The sequence below is a fragment of the Anastrepha obliqua genome, chromosome 3 (genome assembly GCF_027943255.1).
Source record: "Anastrepha obliqua isolate idAnaObli1 chromosome 3, idAnaObli1_1.0, whole genome shotgun sequence".
In the NCBI taxonomy this organism is placed as follows: domain Eukaryota; kingdom Metazoa; phylum Arthropoda; class Insecta; order Diptera; family Tephritidae; genus Anastrepha; species Anastrepha obliqua.
The window spans coordinates 24430244-24456012 of NC_072894.1; positions in this window are offsets into that span (position 1 = coordinate 24430244).

Genomic DNA, 25769 nt, shown 5'->3' on the forward strand with positions numbered 1-25769 from the left:
GAAAAAAAAACCTTCAAGATATGAATATTTGGATTTTGAGGCATGTAATCACCACATGCATGGATCACTCTTCATTCCCACTCACAAATTCACTATTATAGTTATGTTAGATCTGCCATCCTGGAGGATGGTTCCATGTGTAGAAGTCCACGCAAGTGGGGAAAGTTACTGATCGCCATTCACTTGGGAGTGGCCAGGACGATTCTTCTACATATGGTTCAAGCAGCTCACAACGTCCGGGATTAGCCCACGTATCCTCTGGTTAGCTTCCGAACACCCGTTCGGGAGTGAGCTAAAGTGAGAAGGCGAAGCATCCCAGCATAGCTGGTTGTGCGCTGGGTTTGGGACCCGCCACTTAAAAAGCCCCCCCAATGAAAACAGCAACAAAGCCTCGGATGAGAACTTCCAACACTGATGACGACCCCTGCAAACGAAATAAGGAATACGATTTGAGGGCATGCACCTGGAATGTCCGGTCCCTTAATGGGGAAGGTGCCTCTGCCCGGCTGGTTGATGTCCTCGTGAGAGTAAAGGCTGACATCACTGCCATCCAAGAGATGCGATGGACGGGGCAAGGTAAGAAAAACATAGGACCTTGCGACGTCTACTACAGCTGCCATGTAAAGGAGCGCAAATTCGGTGTCGGATTTGTTGTGGGAGAGAGACTTCGTCGCCAAGTACTGTCGTTCACTCCGGTGGACGAGCGTCTCGCAACAATCCGCATCAAAGCGCGATTTTTCAACATCTCGCTAATTTGCGCCCACGCCCCGACGGAAGAGAAGGACGATGCGACCAAGGATTCTTTCTATGAGCGCTTGGAACGTTCGTATGAGCGCTGCCCCCGCCACGACATAAAAATCGTGCTTGGCGACTTCAACGCCAGGGTGGGCAAGGAGGGAATTTTTGGTCCCACAGTCGGAAAATTCAGCCTGCACAACGAAACATCCGGTAACGGACAGAGGCTGATCGACTTCGCCGGGGCCCGAAACATGGTAGTCTGTAGCACCAGATTCCAGCATAAGAAGATTCACCAAGCTACCTGGCTGTCTCCAGATCGAAAAACGCGAAACCAGATCGATCATGTTGTGATAGATGGAAGACACGCTTCTAGTGTATTAGATGTACGTACGATCCGAGGACCCAATATCGACTCGGATCATTACCTTGTTGCAGCCAAACTGCGCACACGCCTCTGTGCAGCAAAAAACGTACATCTACCTACGCAAAGAATGTTCGACATCGAAAAGCTGCAATCACAACAGACAGCCAGAAGATTCGCCACTCGACTCTCACTCCTGCTCTCGGAGAGCACTGCCCAACACACCGGCATGCGCGAGCAATGGAGCAACATTTCTCGTTCCCTACGTACCGCCGCCGAAGAAGAAATCGGATTCCGGCGAGCCCGAAAAAACAATTGGTACGACGAGGAATGTCATGCTGCCGCCGAAAGAAAAGATGCCGCCTATAGAGCCACGCTGCGATCGGGCGCAACGCGAGCCATGTGGGATCGCTACAGAGAGCTAAAAAAGGAAGAGAGACGTATTATCCGACAGAAGAAACGAGAGGCCGAAATACGTGAGTGCGAGGAGCTTGAGATGCTGGCCAATAGGAACAACGCCCGAAAATTTTACCAGAAAGTTCGGCGGCTTACAGAAGGTTTTAAGACCGGGGCGTTGTCCTGTAAGAACAAAGACGGCGATCTGGTGACTGACGTACAGAGCAATCTTAAATTATGGAGGGAACACTTCTCGAACCTGTTAAACGGTGACAGCTGCGCATGTCATAGAGAATGTGAAGATCCCGATACCCCAATCGTTGACGACGGAGTTGTCGTTCCGTTACCCGACCATGACGAGGTGAGAATAGCGATAACGCGGCTAAAGAACAACAAAGCCGCGGGCGCCGACGGACTGCCGGCTGAGCTATTCAAACATGGCGGCAAGGAGCTGGTAAGGTGCATGCATCAGCTCCTATGCAGAATATGGTCGGATGAAAGCATGCCTGCCGATTGGAATTTAAGTGTGCTCTGCCCAATCCATAAGAAGGGTGATCCTGCAATCTGTGCCAATTACCGCGGGATTAGTCTTCTAAATATCGCCTATAAGGTTCTAGCGAGCGTATTGTGTGAAAGGCTGAAGCCCACCATCAACCAACTGATTGGACCTTATCAGTGTGGCTTCAGACCTGGAAAGTCTACCATCGACCAACTATTCACAATACGCCAAATCTTGAAAAAGACCCATGAAAGGAGAATCGACACACACCATCTTTTCGTCGACTTCAAAGCTGCATTCGACAGTACGGAAAGGAGTTACCTGTATGCCGCTATGTCTGAATTTGGTATCCCCGCAAAACTAATACGGCTATGTAAGATGACGTTGCTCAACACCAGCAGCGCCGTCAGAATTGGGAAGGACCTCTCCGAGCCGTTTGATACCAAGCGAGGTTTCAGACAGGGTGACTCGCTGTCGTGTGACTTCTTTAACCTGATGTTGGAGAGCATCGTACGAGCCGCAGAACTTAATCGCTCAGGCACAATTTTTATAAGAGCGTACAATTGCTGGCGTATGCCGATGATATTGACATCATCGGCCTTAACAACCGCGCTGTTAGTTCTGCTTTCTCCAAACTGGATAAAGAGGCAAAGCGAATGGGTTTGGTGGTGAACGAGGACAAAACGAAGTACCTCCTGTCTTCAAACAAACAGTCGGCGCACTCGCGTATCGGCACCCACGTCACTGTTGACAGTTATAATTTTGAGGTTGTAAAAGACTTCGTTTATTTAGGAACCAGCATTAACACCGATAACAATGTCAGCCTTGAAATCCAACGTAGAATCTCTCTTGCCAACAAGTGCTACTTTGGACTAAGTAGGCAATTGAGCAGTAAAGTCCTCTCTCGACGAACAAAATTAACACTCTACAAGACTCTCATCATGCCCGTCCTAACGTATGGCGCAGAAGCTTGGACGATAACAACATCCGATGAAGCGACGCTTGGAGTGTTCGAGAGAAAGATTCTGCGTAAGATTTTTGGACCTTTGCACGTTGGCAACGGCGAATATCGCAGACGATGGAACGATGAGCTGTATGAGCTTTACGACGACATAGGCATAGCGCAGCGAATAAAGATCCAGCGGCTTCGTTGGCTGGGTCATGTCGTCCGAATGGATACAAACGCTCCGGCTTTGAAAGTATTCGATGCGGTACCAGCTGGTGGTAGCAGAGGAAGAGGAAGGCCTCCTCTGCGTTGGAAAGATCAGGTGGAGAAGGACTTGGCTTCACTTGGTGTGTCCAATTGGCGCCGGTTAGCACGAGAAAGAAACGACTGGCGCGCTTTGTTAATCTCGGCCAAAATCGCGTAAGCGGTTATCGCGCCAATTAAGAAGAAGAAGATCTGCCATCCATCGAAACACGACGAAATTTACGCTCATATTTTCCCAGAAATGAATGATACGGACCTATTATGTCTTGATATAATCGAACGCCTCAAGAGCATTAGATTTGAATGAATATCTCTTATCTCTCGACGCGCATGGTTCTCTTTCAATCCCATAATGGTTGACCCACTCAAGCGGACTTCGTTATTGTTTTCATTTATAAATTGCCAATGAATTTTTAGATGCACATATCCGTAAGAAAACATTGAAGCTTGCAGTCTGATTGAGAAATTATGTGCCACGTGTTGCGGCTTTAAGTAACCGGTGCGGCTTCAAACTTAGTTGCTGACTGATATTGTCAGTTAGTGGCATTAGCAGTGGGAATGGCGGCAAATGCAATGTCAACATTTTGTACTGACTAACTGACATTTGAGTAAAATGGGGTCTCTGGCGTGTCCTTTTGCTGGGAAGCTCGGCTAGTTTGTAGAAGGCCACTTTGAAGTTGCACGAGACCACTGGGAATATAAGTATATGCAGGCTGAGACAAAAAAGAAGGGAAAAAGGACGAAATCAAAAGAAAAATACGCCCTCACTAGTAGCAACATTTGGCTTGCAGCAGCAGCAGCAGTGGCAATGATATTATCGCCGATGATGATGTTTACTCTGTGCCGTTGGCCACCTTGATGCCTCGATGTAGTTGTTACTTTTATGTGTGTGTGTATGTGTGCTTTGTCATTGAAACATGAAATTAAAATAATCCTCCAGCGACCGGCAGGCGGTAAGTGTCCCTAATGGCGGGGGTTGCAACTATTGCCACACGCACTCAACCACAGCAAGCAACTGTTTTGCAGGGTGGTAACGGGATTTCATATTTGACTTCATTCTATTTTGACATTTTTTTCGCATTCAATATTACTTTAGCCCACTCGCCGTTGCTTACGTGTTCTGCGACGCAAAACAAAAAATGTCTTGTTTACAATTCTCACGCGTGTGACTTTTAAATAACAGATTAGAGTAGGCAAATGTTAGTTTACGGCTGTTGGTACTCAATTCATATTTGAAATACAGCTATTCGAACGATACTTTGTTGAAGTTTTTGTGTCCTTGTTAGATAACACCAGCAGCGCTGAGCGCTCACGCAACGTGGCTTTGGCGGCGACACGTGACCAACGCGATTAGTGTTTACATTGGCTCTTGCCACCCGCCCGCGCGGTGATAGTACGATTTCCCTTTTGCTGAGCGCTTTAATATTAAATTATTAGTTTTAATATTTTCATTGCGTTGCATATAATGTTGCCTGCAACACGTGTCGCGGTTTAATTTTTACGACGATAAAAATGTCACATCACAACGTCGACCAAATGGATTAGAGACAACTGAGAACAGGCTCATCAACGTTATCGGCCAAATTCTCCGACGCATTTACGCTTCAACTGATTTTCTTATCTCCCCTCGATCGGCTGTGCAGCAGGATTTACAACTCACTTTGCACAATGCAGAGTTGTTTTTTAATTGTTTTCCGACTTATTTTGTCTGTACGATTTTTGTTTGAATCATTTTTGTTTATACTCGTACAAGCACAAACAGTTACATTTGTATAGCACATTTACATTTGTACATACATACATAACTTTTTTCCAATTAATTGAAAGCGTTACTTGGCTTGCAACTTCAACAGCAACTGTCGGTGGCGCCATCTGCTGCCACTGGCCTCAGCAGTCAGTTTCTCATGCGCGTGATTTTCTTAATTTTCTTGAAGACATGAAATGTCACTTGTCACTCAGTGGAGCAGCAAAACCGTCAGTCGCGCATTTCATTGCTTTGTCACACGCGCGGTTATGTAAGTAACGCAGAGAAGGGGACAGGGTATTCGTCAAACCCACCCGCCACTGGGTGGATGTTACGCCATTTACTAATGGCATTGCCTTTTGTCAATTATGCGCAATCTGGTACAAATATTTCTCAGCGTTATTAAAATTTCCCAGCCAATGGGCGACAACTCCAAACCGCAAGAGTCAATATTTGAGATGGGATGTAAATTTTTTAATGGAATACTTTTGCTATTAATCTCTGAAATTAAAGGTTGCGCAGGTTTTCTATAGCAGAAGGTTTGTTTGACAATGGAATTGATGTAAAGGTTAAATGTATTTTTACGACTTGATAAATTTCTTTTGAAAACTTATTGTCAATTAAGCAGATGATAATTGGAATAGAACACGAAAAGTCTACTTTTCGCACGTGTAGCAGAAACATTTTAAATTATCTCCTTTTGTTTGCATTTATTTAGGCCGAAAGCTCAAAACTCATTGTCTCATTAATAACAAATACTAAATAAAATTTACGAAAGCGATTACCTCCACAAAATGTATCTCTTTGCGACACTTTTAAAAGAAAATACCAAGCACAGTAAAGGAATCGTCAATGTACGTAGAGTTATTATTTTTGTATGGGGTTGGGCAATAAGTTCATAGCGTTTATATATTTTCTTTTATTTTACAACGGCAAAGGGAAAGTATTAGTTCGATAGAACTCTTTCTGCTCTACAAAACTATTGTATGTTAATTGTAATTTTAAATTATTTAATTTTTTATTAGTTTTGAGGCTCAAAAATGGAATAGCCAAGGGGAAAAAATCAACATTTTCGACACCTGCTCTTTTTTGCTTTTCCCGCGGTCAAAAAGCTTCTGAACAGCCCGGGACATTTAGGAAGTGTCATACGCGAGTCTACAATACGAAAATGGTTTGCAAAATTCAAAAATGACGACTTCGACGTCGAGGACACGTCTCGCATCGGCAGGCCTTCTGAATTCGATGAATCACTCTTGAAGGAGAACGGTCGAAAAACCAGTCTTGAATTGGCAGACAAAATGAACTGCGATCATAAAACGATTCTCAACGATTTTTAATAACCTTCGTTCAATGGGATTTACCGAAAAATTGGAAGCTTGGGAGCCTCACGAGCTCAACGAAAAATAGAAAGAAAGTCACCTTCACATTACTTCTCAGCATCTCGCCCGCCATCGAGCAACATGCGATCATAAACAGCGCTTTTTGTACCGAATCGTCACGGGAGATGAGAAACGGTGCCTATACATCAATATGAAGCAAAAAAAGAAGCGGGTGGCTCCAGGAGATACGAATTCGCATCTTCCAACGTTTGCTCCTATTTCGCGAAAAGTTGATGCCTCCTTCCACAACCAACTTCAATTTCTTTTCTTTTGGCCTCCCTGATGTTTTACGCTCTTGAAAACTGTATAGATGCAATTAAAATTGATTACTGATGAATCATTTGTATAAACGCATACTAATTACCGATGACGCTCCCATGGTACTTCGGGGAAGTACCAAATTATTGTTTGTACGCACACTTTTCCTGCGCAATAGATGGTAAGCCTTATCGTAGAATAATTTAGGTAAGCATTGAGTTAAATTCAATTTGAAAAATTTTGTCATTTTTCTGACATATAAATTGTTTGTACGCACAGTTTTGCTTCTGAGTATATGTACATATTTCCCGTTCTCTTCATTTACAGGGTGGCTGATGAAAGCCGCTACCAAAAAAATTGAATAACTTTTTTTCTTTTTAAGTTATCTGTTCCATTTTTGTTTTAATTTGCAGATTGATCTTTAAAATTTATTAAAATGGATAACTGGGACACACAAACAAGAATTTGGATAGTCCGCCGCTATCACGCACTGGAGTCCGTAGTTTTGGTACAGAGAGAGTACAGGCGGATGTTTGGCGGCGATCCCCCGAGCAGATGGACCATAATGAGACTGGTGAATAATTTTGCTGAGCAAGGAACAGTCGCAAGAAGGCCTTATCATCGAAACCCACCAGTTCGGACGGATGAAACGATCGCTGCTGTAGCTGCAGCTATACAAAGCAATCCAAGGGTTTCAACAAGAAGCTTATCTGCTCAACTTGGTGTCAGCCGACAGTCTTTGCAAACAATAATGCACAAAGATTTAGACTTATTTCCCTACAAAATTCAAATGGTTAACAAACTGAATGCAGCAGACTTGCCGATTCGCTTGGAATTTTGCCAGAAGATCCTGCAAATGCTGGAAGAAGGCCAAAACATGTTAAACTGCCTTTTCATGTCTGATGAGGCCCATTTCGATTTAAACGGCAATGTGAACAAACAAAATTGTCGAATATGGAGTACTTCTAACCCACAGATACTCCACGAGACGGAATTGCATCCTTTTCGCGTGACAGTGTGGTGTGCGGTTTCTTCACGCTGTATTGTCGGGCCTTATTTTTTTGAAGAAAATGGTCACACCGTTACGGTTACTGGAGACCGTTATTTGAAAATGCTGAAAGAATTTTTCTATCCAGAACTACGCCGAAAGAGAATTCCTTTCAACTCTGTGTGGTTTCAACAAGATGGGGCAACGTCTCACATAGCCCAGACTGTTATGACAGAGTTGCGACGAAAATTTCCCAATAAACTGATTTCAAGAAACTCCGAATTTCGTTGGCCCCCCAGGTCGCCTGACCTTGCTGCACCTGACTTTTTCTTGTAGGGCTTATGTAAACAAGAAGTTTATAAAACAAAGCCAACAAATTTGGATGAACTAAAACAATCCATTCGGGCAACAATTGCGGCTATTCCTGTCGCAACTCTCAAAGCAGCAATGAACAACTTTTTACTAAGATGCCGCACTTGTGTCAACGAGCATGGGGGGCATTTAAATTGAATTATTTTTAAAACTAGTTAAGCTACATTTAATAAAATTTAACGACCTTCAACTTGAAAAAAAAATAAATGAATTCCATACACTAAAAAAAAAAGTTATTTGAGTTTCTTAATGTAGCAAAATTCATCAGTCACCCTGTATATCGGCCGCGTCCTCAGATTGCGGATCGAGGAATTTTCGACAGAGAATCATCAATTAAAGTACAACTTAAATAAAGGGTGGTTAGGTTTCAAGGGGCGGTGTTGAGTTTGAATAAAATACAATTTTTTTTAGGAAATTATTGGAATTTCTCTTCATTATGATAATATTGATATGGCTCAATTACGTATGGAACAAAATATCGGACAAATGGCACACCTTCATCCGATGGTCCAAATTTTCGATGACGCTGAGGCATAATTGAAGTTCTATGCCGTTAATATGCCGAATTATCTCATCCTTTAGCTCTTGAATTGTTGCTGGCTTATCGACGTACACCTTTTCTTTCAAATAACCTCAAAGAAAGAAGTCCAACGGTGTCAAATCACATGATCTTGGTGGCCAATTGACATCGCCGCGACGTGAGATTATTCGGCCATCAAATTTTTCGCGCAAAAGAGCCATTGTTTCGTTAACTGTGTGACAAGTGGCGCCGCCCTGTTGAAACCACATATCGTACACATCCATATCTTCCAATTCGGGCCATAAAAAGTTCGTTATCATCTCACGATAGCGAACACTACTCACAGTAACTGCCTGACCGGACTCATTTTGGAAAAAATACGGCCCAATGATGCCGACGACCCATATACCGCACCAAACAGACACTTTGGTTTGGTTTTTCGGCAATCACTCTTGGATTATCATTCGTCCAAATGCGGCAATTCTGCTTATTGACGAATCCACTGAGGTGAAAATGTGTCTCATCACTGAAGATGATTTTCTTCGATATGCATTTTGATTTGAACGCCCGTTTTCATAATAAGCCTGAATAACTTTAGCGTGTTGCTCGATTGTGTATTTTTCCATCGTTCAAATTAAGTTAGTCTGAAATTGAAAAATGTCAAATGAAATGCAGAAAAAAATTTGACTTTTAGGTGTGGTTCACATTCAATATCGGCCCTTGAAATTTAACCACCCTTTATATTACTAATACTAAAGCTTAAATATAATATATGGTAAACAATGCAGCGAGATGCATTAGCACAATTCAAAAACTGTATCGCCAGATTAAGTTTTGAAAATCTCTCGTGAGTTAGATAATATATCTAAATTTTTACTAAATTGGTTAGACTGCCTTATACAACGTGTAAAACTGGTCCATTACGACTAAAATTGGTCTTGCGATATGGTGAATGGAACATATTGTTGAGTCTAAAGTTACGAGTAGGACAATTAAATAGTACTAGCTCCAGTAAGAAGTGGCATTTGATATGATTCGTGGCTATGTCCCTTATAAACATTACCGGTGACATTTTTCTTCGCATTTCTAAAGTTGGCACTGCTAACAAAGGGCATCTACTTTTATATGCAGACAAACTGCAACGCCAACGAAGTGAATGAATAGTAAATCTAATGAAACGTTTTTGAACCTTCTCAATTCTTAAAGCTGAACCCATATTGAATGGATCTCTAATAATGCTGCAATATTCGAGGTTTGATCTCACAAGAGAAAAATACAAATCCCTCAGAACTCTCTTGAATTCCTTACTCTGGAACTTCCTGAAACTCTCTTGAATTCCTTATTACAAAGCCAAGCATAGGTTTAGAGTTGGGAATCATGAAGTGTATTCTTATGTTTAGAAAACGACATTTTCGATGTAAGACCCTCAAACTTTCTTTTCATAATTTTTTGTGAGGGTGGTAGCGCCCAACTTGTAATCGAAATCAATTGCAACTTTGCGTCTACTGAAAGACGAATGATGGCATTTACCAGCATTTCGAGGTAAGGAGTTGTCATAACACCAAGCTTCCAATCTTGTTAAGTCTTCTTATGAAGTCAGTTACGTCCTCTATACGACTATAAATTTTGAGATCATCTGCATGTATCAGATATCTTGATGTCTCAAAAACGTCTGGAATGTCATTAACAAATATTAAGAATAATCGTGGCCCTAGATGGCTACCTTGAGGTACACCTGAGGTAACTTTAATGCCATCAAATTGTATATGTTTCATACGAACGAATTGAGTTATATCTGTTAGTTAAGATGCAAACCACTTAAGTAAGCTAGAATGAAGATCAATTGAGCACAGCTTTTTAAGTAGGACACTATGGCTGAGTCCATAGCACGATTTCGAAAAGACGGTGAATATGACATCGCATTGTTGGCCTGTTTCAAATTGGTTTAAGACGAAATTTGCGCATAACACTAAATTCGTAACAGTATATCTACCCTTAACAAAGCTGAGATGGAAGAAAGTAAAATCATGAACAGGTTTTTCAAAGAGTTTAAGTATACTAGAAATTTTGCAGATAGGGCGATAATTTTAGACATCCAACTTGCTTCCAAACTTATGAATTGGTATGATAAACGATTTTTTCCAATTATGTAAGAGTTCACCTGACGCCAGTGATTTATTAAAGATAATTGTTAATAGTTGGGCTAACGATGTAACACAGTTTTTTAATAATATAGGAGGGAAGCCATCTTCTCCAGGAGTTGAGTCATTTGCCGAAAGGCCCCGAGTACATATTTAAATGAGAGCTGGAAACCTTTAAATGTTCGTGAGCTGAGGTATATTCTATTCCGGTATCAGATTGACAAACATAAACAGAACGAAAAACATCTGCGAGAAGGTTACTAGTTTTTTGTACGTCCTATATCGATTCCCCCAAATAGCGCGTTTTATCAGGAATTCCGGTGATTTTTTTATCGTTAATAAACTGTCAAAAAAATTTACTACAAGTATTTTCCCTGATGCCCCTCTCTACTTTAGATATGTATGGTAGTTCTGATATAGAAATTCATTCAATATCGAACTCTTTTTCAAGCGACTGTACGTCTCATAAAGTTCTGCGTTATTTTTAGATTTGCGGTATAGTTTATATGTTTTCGTTTTTTTTTTTTTAATTATTAAGATTAATGAGTTGTTTCATTATGTTTAGCTTTATATGCCCATCCAGCAAATGGATGTTCAATTTTATAGAAGCGTAATCCATACAAAGTAATGGCGGTAACAAAAAAAATTTGAATGGAATTTATTTTTGCAACAATTTTTTGTTTTTTTGGTATTTAGTGGTTTAAATGAAAAAAAATTCATTCAGAATATAAAGAAACAAACGAAATAACACCAAAAACGCAGTTTATTTTGATATTGAATACTGTGGACAAAAAGTAAGGTGAATTTATTTGTCAAACTTCGCGGGATTAAAATTTCTCTCTAGTTATTGTTTTCATGAGTTGGCAGCACTGTTAATAACATCTGGGCCAACTTTCATGTGAACGTCATTATCAGTAATATATTTACGCTTGTGTTTACCAAACGACCAAGAGTGCATTTTTCGATTTTTACAATGTCTGATTTGATTGAGCAGAGAAGTGTCATCAAATTTTGTTTGCGGAATGAAATTTCGGCTGCGGAAACGTTTAGCATGCAGAAGGCATTTGGTGATTCGACCATGTCGCAGAAAAATGTTTATAAATGGTACAAAGACTTCAAAGAGGGTCGAGAACGTGTTGATGACTTGGAACGCTCCGGACGACCATTGACGTCAACAGATGACCAACACGTCAATAAAGTGAAGGAGTTAGTGCTCAAAAATCGTCGGTTGACTGTTAAAGACCTTACTGATATGATCGGAATATCAGAAGGATCTGTGAAAATCGTTTGATACCGAAAACTCTCAATTTCTTGGAAAAAAGTCGTCGCGTTGATGTGTGTGAAACAATGCTTTCAGACTATCAGGACAAGCTCAAATGCATCATTACGGGAGATGAGACTTGGATTTATGCTTACGACCCTGAAACAACCGACCAATCAAGCGAATATCGTGCTAAAGGCGAGGCCAGACCGAAAAGAGCACGTCAAAGTCGTTCAAAAATAAAGGTCATGATGACAGCTTTTTTCGATTTTCGTGGTGTGGTGCACTATGAATTCCTTCCACCTGGCCAAACTGTTAATAAGGAATATTATTTGAGCGTTATGCTTCGTTTACGTGAAGCAATTCGTCTAAAAAGACCAGAATTATGGGCCAACAACTCTTGGTTTTTGCATCACGATAATGCACCGTCTCACACTGCACTCGTTCTTCGTGACCATTTCGCCAAAAATTCCACGCATATCGTTCCGCAACCACCGTATTCGCCTGATTTGGCTCCGTGTGACTTCTGGCTATTCCCAAAACTCAAGAGACCACTCCGGGGAACGCGTTTCGAGTCGATTGAGGAGATAAAAGCTGAATCGAAGAAGATGCTGATGGCTATACCGGAAATGGACTATTTTGCATGTTTCGGGGATTGGAAAAATCGTTGGCATAAGTGTATTTCATCGAGAGGGGATTATTTTGAAGGGGATGAAATTGATTTACAAGAATAAATAAAGATTTTTCATTTTACAACCAAATTCACCTTACTTTTTGCCCACAGTATATATAGCAGCTTGACGTTTATTAGGAATTTCCTAAGTGCTTTCTAGCATATGCAATCGTCTATTTTTTTTAATTTACAACACTATCGGTCGCATATACTTAATATATGATAGTTTTCGACTCAAACCAGTTCTATCAACTTAAGTAGGACATTTTGTGTTGTGGTGTTGTACTTTTTTTGATCGGATGCAAAAGCTAAAGCTTATTTGAGTATAAGTACAATTATCACAATTCAAAGAACTTGCAGTCGATGTGCATGCGTTTATACACAGCAACGTCTGAGCGATGGCACGCCCGATGTACCATTTGATGGTAATAAGCCGAAATTAAGTTGGAAACGTGTCAAAGTCAAAGCTCAGAACTCATTGCATAAGTAAACGAAAAAATATACAAATACAGCCACATGCACACATACACACGAAGTAACTCTTAGCTAACAGCATACAAAGGACATACATAGTTCACGAGGAAAAACAATAACCAGAAAAGGGTGTGATAGTAAGTGAAGCGAGGGGTGATCATTGTTTGTGAAAAATGTAAATGAACGGAAAGTCGGACAGCGATATATGAGAGGAGGGTGGGTTACTTTTAAGCGCTTCTCAGAGGGTTGCATTGCTGATGGAATAGTGCGGGTGGGTGCGTAAGTAGCACAACATACAGTTCGCATAGTTTCCGTAGACAAACAGACAAGTGAAGGTGCTGAGTATTATTTTGTTGGTTTACGGATTTTCAATTGACACGCTGTATGCTTAGCGTTGAGGTGAATTTATGGGTCTTACTGTTGGCGAATTGCGTAAATAAACAATTGGTTGTGGGAACAGGAATGTCACACTTATTAGAAAAATAGTATCTAATAAATTCAAAGTAACATAAAGAGTAGTCGTACTAGTACTTGTCACAGGCAGACTTATTATGTTTGCGCAGTATGATGTGTTTTGAAATATTTACTCATGTACGTATGTATGTATGCAGCCATATGTACATATATTAACAAATGTATACATGTGTATGTATGAGCACCATTGTCGGCCAGCGCGTGGTGGGAGTGAGTTGAGGCGTGAGAATTATATTTGGGACCTTTGTATCTTTTATTTGATTTTTTTTGGGGAAATGTGCCACTAAAAGCATTTCATTATCTTTGAAGTTTGTTGTTTATTTTGGAAAATAGTAGATATTAGTGTAGTGAAGGGGGCTATGACAAATTTAAAATGGAAACGGTTCTAAGGTTCTAATTTAAAAAATGAGAGCGGTTTTACCAGATCTCCATAATAGTTGTGTTGGATATAAATGAGGCGGAGATGCAGCTGCCGCATAGTAAAGAAGAAGTGGTCGTCTTCGTGTGGTTTGAACTAGTGAAGCCATAAAAGCCGTTCGAGAGAGAATTTGCAGAGATTTCCTTAGAAAGCAGAAAATCATGTCCAAGGAATGAATGTATCGACCAGATCCATGTCAAAACTAATTAGAGATGATCTCCACATGAAAGCCTTCCGTCACTCAACTGATCATCTTTTGACAACGTGCTCCAGGAAAATTAGACTCGACAGATGCAAGCAGCTTCTTCGGTGGCACGCGGTCAACGGTCATGAAAATATTATTTTCACGATAAGAAAAGATTTAATGTTGAAGAAGTATTTAATAAGCAAAATGCCAAAATCTATGCTAAAACTTCTAATGACGCAAAAAATGTTGTTCCAAGGATTCAGTGTGACCACCATCCAGCCTCCGTAAGGGTTTGATGGGGAGTGTCTTGTAAAAGACCGGGACAAAAGTGATCCAGGAGGATGTCTTAGAAGGCGTGGTGAAGCAGTTGAGCAGTAATTTCTTCAACAGGGAGGATTGGATCTTTCAGCAAGATGCCGCTCCAACCCAAAAGGCATAAACCACCTGACAATGGCTAAAAAACAATATTCCTGGGTTCATAACCGCAGAAAATTGGCCTTCTGGAAGTCTAGATCTGAATTCATTAGATTATGGCCTGTTGTCAGAGTCTCAAAACTAGTATTTGATTCGAGCATCGACGTCAATATCCATGGAGCGCTCCAATATCCAATGCGTGCTCCAAGGCTAAATGGCCATTTGTTTGAAGGCTTGCGTAAAAGCAAAGCAAATGATGACCATTTCGAATGGAAATTAAATTTTTTTTAATTTTAACATGATCAAATAGAACAAACTTCATTAAAAAAAAAATTATAATACTTTTTCATATCTTTACTCATATCGCGCCAGTCGTTTCTTTCTCGTGCTAACCGGCGGATGGTCCCGTGTATAGAAGACCAAGTAGATGAGGAAAGTCTCTGATTGCCCTTCACTTGGGAGTGGCAGCACAATTTTTCTGCATACGGTCCAAGCAGCTCACAACTACCGGGATTAGGCCAAGTACCCTCTGGGTAGCTCCCGAACATGCGAGCGAGCTAATGTGAAGAGGCGAAGCATCCAAAGATATCTGGTTGTGCGCTGGGTTTGGGACCCGCCACGTGAAAGTCCTTCCCACAAGAAAACAACAACAAACTACTACCAAGTTTGGGCGAGTTTTACTGAGCCAAAATTTTCACAACTCTTTTTTCTCGGCTTATCATTTGTGAAATGAGTAAATTTGCTTTATTTATAAAGGAGCTATCATTTTTTATTTTTTGGAAACTACCTTGACACCGCAGGTGAGCATACTCCTATATCAATTCCCTTTTGCATTCCGATATCTATACAGAGTGACCATAAGCGAGCGTTATTCAGGCTGGATTTAATTTTTATATGACCTGATTTCCATGTTTTTTGTAGGCCAGCTTTGCATCCTACTCTTCTCTGCAACACATCTTCTAAGCCCAAATCCAGAGCGGCGTTATCTGATACTGGATTCAAAGCAAAAACTACGTGCAAACTGTATACCGTGGCAACTAAAAGTGAAAGAAAAAAACAAAATTCACTCTCCATGCAATGGAGTTTTCCCCTTTTTTGTGGCATTTGTGCCGCGAAATTCCTTGTCTTTGTAAGTGAAATGTCAATCAAAATGTCTGCGATTTTAGTTTGTTTTCAGAAGTGTTTTCCCGCATGTTGAGCTGTCAGTGCCAACGGCAACGGTAACAGCAACAGCAACAAACAAAAAAAACACACTAAAACAAAAAACACGAAAATAACAGCAACAAGCAAAGCTGCGAAAATTGCTAATTGCAGCGTGTAAAACACAATGCAAAACTGAAACCAAAACCAATGTCGAAACTACAAGTATGCATATAAAAATAAAGTGAAAAAATTAGCAACAAAAACACAAAAGTTGCAAAATCTTACTAAGCCATCTCTCTCAGAGCTGTAGCTCATTTGTAGTTCGAATGTTAAAAAGCGAAATGAGACGCTACAAAACAAATTCGTCGAAAGAAACACATTGCGGACATACAGCAGTCAGCGCAGCAATGAGCCAAACAGGCGGATAAACGGGCAGCCAGACAGACAGGCGCACAGTCAAAGACGGTTTCGTCGAACCAGGCCAACAAAATGCAGTCATTTACATGTCAAACTGGGACCTGTCAGCCCTAATAATATGGCGCGACGCGTGTACCTCCTCGCAGAGTCTCCAAGTAACGCTGTCGCATTTGGTAATAAAAGAAATAACAATATTATTATCACTACACCATCGGATCGGACAGGCCAGAAAGCCGAAAAGCCAGACAACAAAGGCGTATCCACCTAGTCATCGAAGGGATCGCGCGGATCACTCTAAAGCGGACGCGATTGTGAGCTCGTAAATAAGGCGGTTGGCTTGCTTGCTGGTTTTCCGGTTTGCTGCATTGAAACATGTCCTGATAGCCCTGATAGCGCGCAAGTTCGAGTACTCCACTCGCAATATTTGGTACTCGTTGCACTCAATGCTTTTATTAGTTATATTAATGGCTTTGCTGCAGTAGTTTTTATTTGTTGTAGCGGCTTTTCGCTCCTCGTTATCATCAACTGACGTTTTTAAGCGTATTTGGTGCATGGGTTATTATTGTATTTTGGTCGACCTCATGTCTGTCACTGCCAGCCGAAGAGTCAGTCAGTGAGCCGGGTTGGCTGAAGAGCATAAAAGTACTGGCAAGTTGGTCCAAACGAAGTAGGCAGTTAACTATGCGGATATGTACAAGCACATACACATACATAATTGTATTCACATTTAAACTTACTTAGTTATTCAGATACAAATACTATTAAGTGCATGTGTCAGTATGTTGGTTTGTGCATACATGTATGTTGTGTAGTATGTTTTAGCCCTGCCACAATAACCTTTGCTCACATCTTTAAATGGTGCATTTACCGCTCGACTGACAAGCAACACTTTGCCGTGTAACGTCTTAATCTGCGTCTGCACTTAGCCAACCACCAATTGGCCCTACGAAAATACGAGTGTTTTGCAGCTGGAGAAAGCAGGTTTTATTTGGGTTTAATTCACTTGTACCTTTTGTCAACTTGACACCTAGAGTTGAATGAAGTGGAGCTGCTGCTCCTCTATAGCGCTAGCCAAGAACTTGTGTGCGTGAAGTGGCTAAGTAGGTAAATTGTTGCTGATTAGTAGGAATGTTTTGTAGCAAATTACTCTATACTACTACAAGCACTTGGGAATTTAATTACATTCAGCAGGGTCATAACAGTGCAATGGTGAATGCAGCTAAAGTGGGATAATTATATGGCAGTCACAATTACAAATTACATTTGGAAACCTTTGAATGCAATCCAAACAGCAGTACGAATACACACATAAATACATATAGACAATATGTAAAAGACGAGAGTAGAGAGCGACAGAACTTCGGTTTCGGCCATGGTCGGACATAAACGCCGGTTTCATTCGGCAAAAAAAACCATCTTAGGCCAAAAATATCTTCGTTTTTCTTGAAAAATTTTATAGTATTTTAGTTGTTGTAAGATTTTTTGAACACGAGCATCAAGGCCCGTATTTTCTGTTCAAAAAGCTTCTTTAAAAATAACTATCTGCTCCTCCATCAGATGTGGCTAGTTGGCAACTGTTCAGTGATGCAGATCAGTTCTATATTGATAAACGGTGCCGCTACCAAGGTGAAAATGCCGATAAGCTATTGTTTTTACGCTGCATTATTACCTTTTAAAGAAAAGTGCAACTGAAACGTGTCGTATATTGATCAAACTTTTACGCTAATCACGCTCCATCAAATACAACTTATAAAGAGTGGATTCGACGCTTCCAAAGCGGCAATTTCGACGTGAGTGATAAAGATCGCGAAGGGACACCGAAAAAATTCGAAGATACTCAATTACAGCAATTATTGGGTGAATACTCCTGTCGAACCCTTGATGATATGTCTAATGAGTTTGATGTTGACAGATCAACTGTCGGTAAAAGTTTGTACGCCATGGGAATGATCCAGAAAGCAGGTAACTGCGTGCCACATCAATTGAAGGAGAGGGATATCGAGAGACATTTGGTGACGTGTGAGATGCTTTTTGAACGGCAGAAAAGAAAAGGTTTTCTGTATCGCAGCGTCACTGGCGATGAAAAACGGATCTATTATGATAACCTTAAGCATCAAAAATATTGCAGCCTGCCATGTGAACCAGGTCCATCGACAACGAAAAAAAAATATTCACGCTTCGAAGGCTATGGTGTGCCTCTGGTGAGATCAGAAAGTTGTCATCTATTATATATATATAATTGGCGCGTACACCCTTTTTGGGTGTTTGGCTGAGCTCCTCCTTCTATTTGTGGTGTGCGTCTTGATGTTGTTCCACAAATGGAGTGACCTACAGTTTCAAGCCGACTCCGATCGGCAGATATTTTTATGAGGAGCTTTTTCATGGCAGAAATACACTCGGAGGTTTGCCATTGCCTGCCGAGGGGCGACCGCTATTAGTAAAATGTTTTTTCTTAATTTTGGTGTTCCACCGAGATTCGAACCGACGTTCTCTCTGTGAATTCCGAATGGTAGTCACGCACCAACCCATTCGGCTACGGCGGCCGCCGTCATCTATTATGAACTCCTTAAACCATCTGAAACCATCACTCGCGATCGTTACCGACTGCAGCGAATGCGTTTCAATCGAGCTCTCAGAGAAAAGCGGCCGGAATCGAACGGTAGACATGACAAACTGATTTTGCTGCATGGCAACGCCAGGCCACACGTTACTAAATCGGTCCAGAAATATTTAGAGGGCCTGAATTGGGAAATCTTGCACCACCTGTCGTATTCCCCTGACCTTGCACCTTCGGATTGCCATCTGTTCCGATCAATGCAGTCAGCCCTTATTGGAGAGTGGTTCACTTCTTACGAAAGCATCGCAAACTGGCTCAATGAATGGATCAAGTCAAAAGAACTCGAATTTTTCGTCAGAGGAATCCGTATGCTGCCAGGTGTATGTCACATACTTCACATATTAGCATGTATTACTTAATTGTTTAAATAATTCGTAACTCTGGCTAAGAAAGGATGGAAACTTATTCCCATATCCATTACTAATTATTTTCCTCTGGTTTTCATGTTTTCAAATTAATAAACTTGAGTCTTAACCGATGCTCCTTAAGTATGGAGGCGAGATTGAAAAAATAAAGAAATATATATTTTTTGTTCCTTTCATAGTTCAACACTCGTAAGTTCCCAATGAAAATAGAGCTTCAAAATTATCCCAAATAACAAAAAAAAACTTTTATACCTATATTAAATACAAGGAGGAGAGTATGGAAGCGCTTGCGGGAAAGTCGCACTGCGAGCACCTCTAATTAGCGCGCTTCCCTTTTCAATGCTTTCGGCGTAAAGCTGAGCAATTTGTTACGCAGCAGCCACAGTAACTGGGCAGCTGATCGAGGTGATGCGTGGTAAAACCAGCTACCAGGAACAGCAGCAACTACCACAACAAGCCAGACAACAAATTGCACCATATATACATACATACATACATACGTGTATGAGAATATTATTGGCTTACTTTAGTGAAACGCATAAACCAGCTCAAAACGTTACAAATTGCCGCATCTACGCACAGTTCGTTTGCAACAATTCGCGAAAAACGTTCAAGTGCTGCTGCTTTCTGAAGTTCTCATATAAAAATGTATTTATATCAATGGTTTTAGTACTAATTTTATTGCCAAGACATTTTGCTCATTAACGCAAATGTATTTAAGTTATTAATGTTTTACTTATAATATGTTTGCTGTTGTTGTTGTGCATGTTATCACAAATTACCAGTTGCATGCACTATCCAGAACAAAGATCTCATCCGTTGAAAGCGTTCCCAATGCAATTAACACATCAACGTCAGTGGCAGCAAAGAAAGACAGCAAGCAAATGTGCTACGCTACGCATGCGCCGTTCAACGAACAGCTAAACTGCATATTAACCGCTCTAGAGTGTTTTTTATTCTACAGTTCTTAATTTTTTTTTTTTCACTTTCTGTGTTAAGTGTTTTTCGTGGAAAATACATTAAAGAATTGTTTATGAGTTTCGAATAGTGTTTTTTTTTTTATTTTAGTTTGTTTGTAATTGTGCATTTATTTGTGGCGTGGTGGCACCTTTGGCAGAAATTCGTGTTAGAATACTCGTATGTGACAGCACAGAATCGGAAGATCAAAACAAATAAGAGTTTTGTCAAAATTACGTGCAGCTCACGCAACCACGCGCCAAACACATCAAGGTGTATTACAATTGGCTGCCTACCCCGACCGCCAGAAACGAAAACATATTACGGGCACTTATAAAAGAAAGTTGTTAGTGGGTAATAGAAATGTCAGCGCCCAGTTTGTGGCCACTAGCGCCACGTCAGCTGTCATATGATGTTATGAAAAGTTATAAAACGCATAAAATTGATTTTATCAAAACAAAACAAAAAAGAAAAAACAATAAAAAACTAATTTTCTTGAGAGCAGAAATATTATATATGAAATATGAAAAAAATAAAATATTTCTTACATACATGTGTTTGTGTGTGTTTGAAAGAAATTGTTGAAGTCCTTTGGCTACTTAAGGTAAGAAGTAGTTTTATAAGTAGTATTTCAGGGAGCCAGGTGTAGGTAGTGAAAATAAGCAGCCCGCATGAAAGACTCAGAATAACTTTGCGTAAAAGGAATAGTTATTACACCTACATACATACGTGTATAAGTGTGCATACATTCTGTCAAAAAAATATTGGGAATTATTCATTTACAATTTTTTTTTAATGTCTAACTTGTTTTTGCTGGAATGTTGGTACACTGTCCTCTATAGTCTCGCAGAATTTGAACGTGATCTGTCAATTAGCTTGTTTTTGGCATTTAATTATATCAGTCAACCGCTGGAGTGTTCTGCGATTTTCATTATAAAAAATATAAAAATAAAAATATCGAACAAAGAATTTGTCCTAAATTTTGGGTGTTTGAACGGGATTTCGTATGCCGAATCGTTGAAAATGTGGCAGAAAGCCTATGGCGAGTGTGCTTTATCAAAAACACGGGTCTACACGTGGTATAAGACTTTTGCAGAGGGCCGAGAAGTCGTGAAGCTGGCCGCCCATCAACGTCTTCAACTGATGAAAACGTCGACAAAGTCGAGGAAATGGTTCTGGAAAACCATTATCTAAGCGAGGTAGCTCGTGACCTTAGCGTGTCTCACGAATCAGTTCCCAACATTTTACACCATCAATTGGGCTGCTCGACTCATTCCACGAGAGATGAATTTCTTTCAAAAACTTCAAGAAGGTGGCTGAAGATATGCTTGAGCAAGCGAAATCGGACTCAACGTTTATCCAGCGCATCATAACTGGTGATAAGATGTGGATATATGAGTTTGACATGCAAACCAGTCACCAGACGGCTGAATAGCGCTATCCACGTGAGCCGAAACCCAAAAAACCACATCAAAGTCGGTCAAAAGTGAAAGTCACTTTTTGTTGTGCACTCGGAATTCATTCCAAATGGTTCTACGATAAATAAAGAATATTATTTGGAAGTTATGCGGCGTTTGAGAGAGAATGTGCGTAGAAAACGACACAATTTGTGGAAAGAAAACTCATAGATCTTGCACCATGATAGCGCACCGTCTCACAAGGCTCATATTGTGAACACTTTTTTGTCCAAAAACTCACCAGATGTCATCGAAGAACCACCGTATTTACCGAATTTAGCCCCCTGTGCCACTCCGCGGACGCCGCTTTGAGTAGATAGAGGCCACTAAGGAGAATTCGCTGAAGGAGCTGAAGAAGATCGCTCCAACTCGTTTAAAAGGACTGGGCTAATCGTTGGCATACATGTATTGCTTCGAATGGAGCCTATTTTGAAGTCGACAAAATAAATTTTGATGATTAAACAATTATTTTGCGTATTACTGAACAATTCCCGGTACTTTTTTGACAGAATATATGTGCATATAAATGCATAATACATACACAATGTTACCGGGAAAGGCGTCATAGACATTTATGTATTTAATTTCTGATTAATTTGATGAATTAGTATGACACCCAAAACTTACCCGTTTTTGATGTATTTGATTTTACAGATTATTTCAAAAGAAAACATGTTTTGTTTTTGCATAAACGTCCACTTTTTTAAATATTTTTTCTTCTTTATTTTTAATTAAAGGGTGCATCAATTCATAAAAATTATAAAAAAAATTTTAGCCAAGCCCTGAAGTCTTCCACTTCATATCATTAAAAAAAGTTAAAGTCAGAAATCTTTTGTGTGGAATAAATGCTCAACAACGCGAGCAAAAAAAATTAAGAAATCAACGTGATTTTTGAGCAAATTAATGCTTACAATATATTGCACAAACATTGAATGGTACTGCCATAAATTTTGCATTGCATACGGTGAAAACAAATTGGTAGAAAAAGTTTCGTCTACTCATAAATTATACTCAGTTTCGTTGCAAATTTCGTTTGTTAACAATGCAGTGGGGAGCTAAGGAAAATCGTATTGCAGTGATTGCATTACAGAGGTGTGATAAAAGTGTAAGTGAGCTTTACGTATTGCTGAAAAAACTTAATAATTCGAGAATGTTTGTTTACCGCACGGTCAATCGTTTCTCCCAAACGTCTGAAGTGGTCATCCTCGCGTGATTCGAATCAGTGCAGTAATAAAAGCCATTCGAGAAAGAATTCGCAGAAATCGCCTTGGAAAGTAAAAAATCATGTACAGGGAAATAATTGTTCCGACCAGTTCCACGTGAAGACTAATTAGAGATGATCTCCACATAAAAGCCTTCCGTCGGTCAGCTGGTCATCTTTTGATAACGCGCTTGAAGAAAAATGGTCGAGTCTAATGCAAGCAGCTTCTTCGGTGGCTCGCGGTCAACGGCCATGAAAATATTCTTTTCACAGGTGAGAAAATGTTCACTGTTGAATAAGTTTTTAATAAACAAAACGACAAAATGAATGCTAAAACTTCTAAAGACGCAAAAAATGGTGTTCCAAGGATTCAGTGTGACCACCATCCAGCCTCTGTAATGGTTTGATGGGGAGTGTCTTATAAAAACGTTACATCTCTGCATTTCTGCAAAAAAGCTGAAGCAGTTGAGCAGTGATCTTTTCAATGGAGAGAGTTGGATTTTCCAGCAAGATTCCGCTCCAACCGTTAAGGCAAAAACCACCCAGCAGTGGCTAAAAAACAAAATTCCTGGGCTCATAACCGCAGAAGATTGGCCATCGGGAATTCCAGATCTGAGTACATTGGACTACAACTTGTGGTCAGAATTGGAAAACATGGCGTGTCAAAGACCTTACAAAAATTTGGAGAGTCTGAAACAATCTTTGGGTCGAGCAGCGACGTCAATATTCGTGCTACAATAGCTGAGTGGCCTAATAGTTTGAAGGCTTGTGTAAAAGAAAATAGTGACCATTTCACATGAAATTTGAACATTTTTTTTTTAATATTTCTATGATTAAATAAAACTGACTTCATTAAAAAAAGTATATCTATAACTGGCTTAATTTGTAACATAACTTATAGCAGGTTGAGGTATATACCAAGAACTATTCTAAAGATCCATTTCGTTGCTTGCTCTGTGGTTGATTTGATTCGCGGTGCTGCTGACTGTCTGGTGCTTCTTGAGAGAATTTTCTTTAATATTCTGGCTAGAGCTCTTCGTAGTTCGGAATTTTTCTATGTTGGTCTCTGAAAATCTCCTTATGCTCGAAATATTCCTCTTACTAGACCCCTAATCGAGTTTAATAAAATCTCTAAATTTATTGAGCTAGATTTTTCATTCGCAAAAGATCGCCTATTGAAATTTTTTGATATTTATTATAAATAGTTGAATTGTACTTTTTTTTAATGACTAATAACCTTAAACATTTCTACTTAGGATATAAAAATCCATTATATTCATTGGTTTAGTAAATAAATAAACAAATAAAATACAAAAGTTGAAAGCTTATTGAATATTTTTTGTAATTTGTAATTTTTTGTGAATTTTGTACAAAGTTTGGAATTTTGATATAGAACGTTTTTTTATACAATACTAATTACATAGGTATATTTACAAAAAATTTATGAAAAAATGTAGCATGCAAAATATTTCGCATATTTTCAATTGGAAAACGAGTTAATACGCTCAAAATTAATCGGGAGTGTCTGACTTCTCTAACGACTGCATCCAAATACTTCGATAGTAGGCGATTCTCTAGCTTTTAACGACTCGACCCGCTTGCGCTACCGATTTTGCTATTCACAAACTTATGTTAACTAACACTAAGCATCTGTCTTTTTCTATTTATTCAAAGTGATAGAGAGTGGCATCATTGTCAAATTAGATATCAAAATGAGCGTGTTTGAGTGTTTTTTTTCAATTATATAATAATTCCACAAAGTAAGTGAAATAAAATAATTCTTTATTTGAAAATATTTACTTAATACTTTTTGTGCCTATGTAGATTGATTTAAGATATCAAAGAAACCCACGAGATAGCCGAACAATTCACTCAAAAATTTCTTTTGACGCTTTCTGCTCCAGTTGGGTCATAGGGAGCTTCAGCTTAGTGCAAAACATGGAACGGTTGATTGCATCTATCAGACTATGTATGCTTCGTCTAACGGACGACTGGCTCATGGATATTCCCCATTGCTCACCTACGAGTCGTTGATACCATCAAGTTGCAAATAATCGCAGTGCAGCTGGAGCCTTGTAATATAAAGGTAGAATTTAGAATTAAATTAGTTTGAACATTGCAAGATTTATCTGTTTTTTAGTCGAAATCGGTGTTATTCTGGAATCTCTAAGATTACTGTCAACCTAAGAAATTAGGTCCTCAGTCAAGTCTGGAATTAACCGGAATGGTTATGGGAACTTTCCTGCAGCCAAGTGGAAAGTATTGTCCACATACCGGAGCAAATGTCGATCCACTGCATAATGTTTACGAACTCCTCTCCACGCGATAAATCATAGGCCAAATACTCGAAATACATATTCACGTTGTTTTATTAAATTTTTGTTAATATTTATAATTTATAGTTAACATAGTTTTAATGCAAACTACGAATTCTTGTTTTCTTTCGTGTTTAATTTAACCATTCCGAAATGCTTGTCGTTTAGTTTGCGATAATCGACAGGTTAACCAAACAGCTGATTTTGTTTTATCGATTATCGTTATGAAACGCGTTACCGGATAGCAAAGTTCGAATACCGAATAGCATCGTTAAAATGTGTTAGTGAATCACGTTACTGGTCACAGTAACATAACGAGAAACTGATGAGCGAATGAGTTAGCTAGACAAGGGACCCTTGAGACGGTTTCCCCGCTATATGAGAGAATTAGGTACCCCTGAAAACCTGTGATCTACTAGTGGAAAGATGGGCTTTGCGTCAACTCAGCCAGCGCTGGTTTAGTGCGAGATTCTTCTGACCACTGGTAGTTCAGCAACGGTCGACGGAACTACAAAGGCTAACATCCTTGCCGGGCATTGAATCGATTCCTTTTTGGGGCAGTTGTCTGGAAGGTTAGGAAGAATAACCGCAGCATCTTCTCCTCAGTTGTTATGTTCTCGCCGGGCTGGGACCCATATGTACATCTTGGGTCCCAATTTTTCGATGTACCTACGGATGTTGTTATTTTATTATTTATCCCCTGGAAAAATTCATAGCAATGCATTCAAAATTCAATTGCAATGTGTATTTAAAAATTAGTGTACAACTTTAAAGATGTGCCGGTCACAAA